General features: G+C 52.3%; 1 non-coding gene across 1 annotated transcript; it reads left to right on the forward strand.

The window, feature by feature from the left end:
* The first annotated feature begins 870 nt into the window (after positions 1 to 870).
* Positions 871 to 954, forward strand: TRNAQ-UUG (transfer RNA glutamine (anticodon UUG)). Its single transcript has one exon. It is a non-coding gene; the product is annotated as a tRNA-Gln (tRNA).
* The last annotated feature ends 6,209 nt before the right edge of the window (positions 955 to 7,163 follow it).

The following is a 7,163-nucleotide window of genomic DNA, read 5'->3' on the forward strand; positions in this document are numbered from 1 at the left end:
TCGCACTAGACACACACTGAAAACACTGGTCTCGGTGTGGGACAGGCACTGTCCCCTTCACAGGGAGCCTCGCCTCCTCGTTATGAACAGGAAGGGGTGACAGTACCCGGGTTAGGGGCTGCACGGGCGACCCAGGGAGGACCTGGACAGGGAACACCGAGCTCGGTGTCCGGCAAACGCACCTGCTTGTCACGTGCTCACCACCAGCACGTCTACTGCCCTGCTCCCACACGCACCCGTCAGGCGGCAGCCACAGTAACCCCCATTTCCAGGGGAGGCTCAGAGAAGGAATGAACTTGTCCAGAGACACACAGCTTTCAGACCGATGGAATCAAAGCCTAGCCTCCTGGCACTCTGACTCTATCTGACCAGACCCTTCATCTCCAGCACACCACTTACTGGTGGTACAAGCTTCACGAGGATCCGATGAAGGGGCGGCTGCTGAGCCCCGCCTGGCCCTTATTCAGGCTCAGGGGATGTGAACACTTACCGTACCGCGCCCAGGACAGGGTCTCTCAAACCTCTGAACCTCAGGACTCTGCCCTCTTAAAACTTGTTGAGGATCCCAAAGAATTTGCTTATGTGGCTTCTATCTATTGATATTTACAGAATCTGACATTAAAACTGGTAAAATTTGGGGTACCTGGGTGGCTCAGTCGTTAAGCGTCTGCCTTCGGCTCAGGTCATGGTCCCAGGCTCCTGGGATCGAGCCCCACATCGGGCTCTCTGCTCTGCGGGAAGCCTGCTTCTCCCTCTCCCACTCCCCCAGCTTGTGTTCCCTCTCTCGCTGTGTCTCTCTCTGTCAAATAAATAAATAAAATCTTTAAAAAAAAAACTGGTAAAATTTTAAAATATTGCATCCATTGGGATGCCTGGTTGGCTGAGTCGGTTAAGCATCTGACTTTGGCTCAGGTCATGATCTCAGGGTCCTGGGATCGAGCCCCACATCAGGCTCGGCCCTCAGCCCCTCCCGCTGCTTGTACACACACATGAGCACGCTCTCTCTCAAATAAATAAAATCTTTAAAAAGTAAAATAAAATATTGAATTCATTAAGTCATAATCAAGAGCAAAAGTAAACCTGTGATATTTGTGAATATTGACATAAGTACCATATTTTAGAAAAATAATTAGATTTTGCAAAATAAAAAGTAGTGAGAAGATTCACATTATTTCACATTTTTCAAATCCGTTTACTGTCTGGCTTAGTAGGAAATTGTTGGATTCTCTCATCTGCTACAACATTCGAAAACTGACATTTGCTAATATTACCACTGATCTCATCAGAAAAATCTTCTGAGTACTGAGAAGAGGTCAAGCTCACCATGACAGATACAAGTTTTCCAAAATTCTAATTCTTGCTTGAAAGTTTGAATTTTTCCTAAAAGTAACAGGCTCACTGTTCATTCTCAAGAAAAATGTCTAAGGATGCTGGTTTGAATGACCATAGTCTGTCTGTCAATCGCTCTCTCAGTAAAGTGTTCCATGAAAGAAGTAGGTGGTTCAGCTCGTAACTTGATGGTTCAAGTGCTTTTCCTCCCAATCCCAGACACTGGGTGTGGCTGTCAGGGATCGAATGGCAGGTGACGGGCCCTCGGTGTAGCTCCCATTTCATCAAACTGAATATTAAGAAGACATATACTTGAGGGTCAAGATTGAGCAATATGGGCGCCTGGGTGGCTCAGTTGGTTAAGCGACTGCCTTCGGCTCAGGTCATGATCCTGGAGTCCCTGGATCGAGTCCCACATCGGGCTCCTTGCTCGGCAGGGAGTCTGCTTCTCCCTCCGACCCTCCTCCCTCTCATGCTCTCTGTTTCTCATTCTCTCTCTCTCAAATAAATAAATAAAATCTTTAAAAAAAAAAAAAAAAGATTGAGCAATATGAACAATCTCGCCGCCTCACCGAGGACATTCCTAAGTGAAGCACTGCTGCAGCCACACGACAGTGGAGAAAGGGGCCCCCCGGGAGGTGCACTCTGCTACCACTGTCTTGATCCACACGGAGCCCCTAGCACTTTGCCCACCCTTGATTCTGAACAATCGGTGCAAATATCAACACTGGACAAGGCGAGTAACATGTTAGTATTATGAAGATGGTGTGACCTCATAGATGCCCTCAAGGTGTCCTCACAATCCCCAGGGCCCAAGTGCATGATGGCAGAACCGGGTTATAAGTTCCAGAATCGGGTTGATGTCTGTTTTCTTCGACTCTGTGTTTAATGAAGAATGGGGGAAGGAAGGCAGGCTGGAATGCAATAGAATGGGATATTGTAAGACAATAGAGTGACCTCAGATTTAAGTCCCGGACCAGCCCCAAGATCCCGGAAACCCTTCCATCTGGGGGCAGTGTGGGAGGGGGTCGCTGTGGCCTCCGAATGGGCTCTGGTCTCTGCAGGCGTCTGTGTGCCTGTTCCTTTGACACGGAATCTCAAGGGGATTCCAGAACTGTCCAGAACATGTAATATCCTCCCCTTGAATTTAGATGTCAACATTGCTGTGATTTGACTGTCAGCTCCTATGTCAGTTCTGCTCTGACCAGGAAAACAGCATCCTTCAGAGGTACCCGAAGCGGGCGTTGGGGGCAGCTGGGTTGTCAGAACGCAGGGAGGGTTTGAGGGAGCCAACAAAGAACCGGGGAGAGCAGGGAGTCATGGCCAGCTGGGTCGGACAGAGCAAGGGGAGAGAGCTGGGGAGAGCTACCACGAGGCATCCCGGCCACCCCTGCTCCCCGTGCCAGGCTGCTTCTGGTGCGTCCTGCTGGCCAATCCCAGCAGGAACTGGGAAGCAGGAAGTCCACACAGGGCAGCCTCCCAGGGCACAGAGTGGCGTCGGGAACGGGTCTGGGGGGACAACTAGAGAGCAGCCAGCGCAGCTTCCCGCTAATGTGGTCAAAGTACAGCACACTGTCATCTCAGTCTTCAGGGGCTCCTGGTGACCAGCCTGCCGTCTCTCCGCCCTACGTGCCACCCGGCCCGAGCATGGCAGCGGGCTCTGCGGGCCTCTTGCTGCTAGCAGGCTCCTCCAGCCCTTCCACCCAAGCCGGTCCCCTGGCCCTCCCTCGGACCCCTTGTGGACATCCCGGAGGTGTGCTCTTGGCCTCTCCTTATTGTGCCATGACTCACTATCATCAGCCCGTCACGATGTACCAAGCATGGTACCAGCTAACTGCCCTGTGTGGGAGCCCCTATTATCTCTCCACTTTGTGCACAGGGAAATCAGGGATCCGAGGGGTAAAGCGGGCAGACTTAGGAACTGCAATGGACAGCTGGGCCAAGAGAAGCAAACCCACGTGGCCAAGGATCCGAGGGGTAAAGCAGGCAGACTTAGGAACTGCAATGGACAGCTGGGCCAAGAGAAGAAACCCGCACGGCCAAGGATCCGAGGGGTAAAGCAGGCAGACTCAGGAACTGCAATGGACAGCTGGGCCAAGAGAAGAAACCCACGCGGCCAAGGCCACTGGCCAGCGCCTCGTCCAGCATGGCGGAGGCTGAAGGACACGCGCCGTCTACAGAGCCCCAGATTCCAGTTCCAACCTTGGGCGACTCGCTGTATGTGTATCTCAGTCTCCTGGTGTGTAAAATGGGGAGCCCTTCTAGGTAGTGCTAAGACTTCTTCCAGCCCAAGCAATACCCAGGCCCAGTGGGGGTTGTGGACGCCGTGGCCTTTGCCTTCTAGATTTGCACACGCCCCAGAACCACTTCCGTGCTGTCAGATTTTGTGAACAAACAATTCACTTCTCATTGGCCCCATACACTTGTTGGGATCAGCAGATGTAAAATTCTGACATCGCACTTAGAAAACTTCCTCCATCTGGATTTCTGCAACCCACAGGGAATCATTTGCCAAACACATGTTTTATAAAATATGGACCCACTTCACTGTGCCTTGAGCAGCTGATAAAATCCACCTTTTCCCCGATCATGTGAATTCTGCCTGTACGTGCTTTCCGTCTGGGAAGCGATGCGAGGCCACGTGGAGTGAAGAGAGGCCCTTGCTTCCAGGCACCACGTGGGTAGTGCTTGTGCTGGGGGGAAAGGCAGAGAACACACGAGGCCACGCTTTACTAAAAATAGAGACGTGTAACATGTGGTGTTCATAGGACGCACAACGGGGTCAGTGGTATAATGGAAAATAATTCGTTTCTAACTTCAGGGCCAAGTGGCGCTGTCGGGAGGAGTGCGTACACGTGTACGCTCACGCTCTGGAGAACGTTCGAGGGAATTAGGGACAGCTGACACTGGCGTGGCTAATGAGTTTAGGGAGGCTTTTCAGGGAGCAGAGTAATGACAGGCGTAAACACTGTTGCACAACTGCTCCACACAAAGGGTTAAAATGCCGACTTCCTCGGAAACACAACTTGTTGAAAAAAAAAAAAAAACTAATTTTCTAAACTCATGGTAAAATACACATGACATAAAATCTGCTTTAACCACGTTTTGGTGTCTGGCATCGAGCACATCCATGCTGTGCGACATCACCGCCCAGGACCTGTCCAGAACTTTCTCACCCTCCCGAGCTGGAGCTGCCCCGTTGCACACTGAGTCCCCTCCCCCCACCCCCACCAGCTGCTTCCCGCCTCTGGGATCTGACTGCTCTAGGAGCTTCGTGTCAAGGGAATCCTACGGGGTTGGTCTTTTTGCGACTGGCTTTTTCCCCTGAGCATCCCCTCCTCCAGGTACCCCCATGCTGTAGGGCATGCCAGTACCATCCATTCTTTCTTGAGGCCGAATCTGTCGTGTGGGTGGACGTCATTTTGTGTATCCATCATCTGCCCCTGGACCCCACCGCTGGGCTGTTGTGAGCGATGCCGCCGTGAACAACTTTGAACAGTAGGTGCTCCTAGGCTGGTCGGGTAATTACTAGCTTACTAAACTGCATGGCACAGTGACCTCAATTTCAAGGGAGGAATCAAGGTAAAAAGGAAATCTCATGGCCTTTGAAGCCAAAACAGACCTGGTTTCAAACGCTTGACTAGCGTGCTACGATTCCGAGCCTCACTTGCTCGTCTATGAAATGGGAACTGTTGTGGGGACCGCAGGTTGCTGTCCCAGCATCCACACCCTCCTGGTTCCTGAGAGAACCCGGCGGTCTTCAGCGTTTTCCCCCGCTCCCAGGGCACCTGCCGGAGCTGAGAACACCCACGGATCCCCCCACCCCCGAGGAGCCCAAGGGGTCATGTGGCGCAGCGAGCTCCTCCCCCTTGCCATGATTTGTTCGGGGACCCAGGCTTCAGCCAATCAGGTCCTGGCGGCCCCCTGGCAACTGTTGCTAGGTTGGGGCAGGCTGTACCTGAGTGGCTCCGTCAGGCATTGGAAGGACTGGTTGTGGGGAAAGAGGGGGTCCCTTCTGCCTGGTGCTGCTGACAGCCATCCTGCCACCACCAGGGCAGCTGGCGCGGGGACAGAGCCCAGGCCAGAGGAAGGCAGAGAGACAGAGCTGGAGTGCCGCTTACACCCCTGCCCGCGTGCACGCGCGTGCACACACACAGACCTCGTCCCACTCAGGGACACACACACACACCTCGTCACACTCATGGACACACAGACATGCGCACACACACACACACCTCATCACACTCACAGACAAACAGACATGCACACACACACCTTGTCACACTCAGGGACACACACACACACAGACCTAGTCACACTCACCGACAGAGACATGCACACACACACACCCCTCGTCACACTCGCTGACACAGACATGCACACACACACACACCTCATCACACTCAAGGACACACAGACCTCATCACACTCACAGACACACAGACATGTACACACACACACCTTGTCACACTCAGGGACACACACACACACAGACCTAGTCACACTCACCGACAGAGACATGCACACACACACACCTCATCACACTCGCTGACACAGACATGCACATACACACCCAGACCTCGTCACACTCAGCGACACACACACACACCTCATCACACTCACGGACACACAGACATGCACACACACAGACCTCGTCACACTCACCAACAGAGACATGCACACACACACAGACCTCATCACACTCACCAACAGAGACATGCACACAAACACACACACCTCATCACACTCACCAACACAGACATACACACACAGACCTTGTCACACTCAGGGACACACACACACACAGACCTCGTCACACTCACCAACACACACACATACACACACACACAGACCTAGTCACACTCACGGACACACAGACATGCACACACACGCACAGACCTTGTCACACTCAGGGACACACATACACGACCTCGTCACACTCAGGGACACACAGACATGCACACACACACACACAGACCTCGTCACATGGACACAGAGACATACACACACACACCTCATCACACTCACCGACACAGACATGCACACACACACACACAGACCTCATCACACTCAGGGACACACAGACAGACCTCGTCACACTCACCAACACACAGACATACACACACACAGACCTCATCACACTCAGGGACACACACACACAACCTCATCACACTCAGGGACACACAGACATGCACACACACACACAGACCTCATCACACTCAGGGACACACAGACATGCACACATACACACAGACCTCATCACATGGACACACAGACATGCACACATACACAGAGGCCTCGTCACACTCACGGACACACACACAGACCTAGTCACACTCACAGACACACAGACATGCACACACACTCAGTGGATCTATGGACTTTGAATCAGAATGTTAAAATAAAACAGATCCCTTTATATAACAGTGATCTTACCTGATATTTAACAGGTGATGAGATAAAGCCCCAGAGAACTGAATTTACTTGCCCCAGGTCCAGGAGGAGGGCTGTACAAAGTCAAGACCACCATTCAAATGTCCTGAAACTAACTCGACTGCCCCTGCATTATGCTGTGTTCACACACAAGGGGTGCACGCGGCCCCCAACACACGTGCACACAGACACACTCAGTTGGGCTCAGAAGCATTGCCCCTGTACCAGCAGATCTCAGTGGTGATTCACAGCTGTGTCAGGACGGCTCAGTGGCCAGGCTTTCGAATACTGCGTGATACAGAAGTGTATTCCAGAAAGAGGAGCCTGTTCACAACACTTTCTGTCCTCGGTATTACTCCTGATTCTGAAATAAGACATTAGAAGTGGGCCCAGACTGAGAA

The sequence above is a fragment of the Halichoerus grypus genome, chromosome 15 (genome assembly GCF_964656455.1).
Source record: "Halichoerus grypus chromosome 15, mHalGry1.hap1.1, whole genome shotgun sequence".
NCBI lineage: Eukaryota > Metazoa > Chordata > Mammalia > Carnivora > Phocidae > Halichoerus > Halichoerus grypus.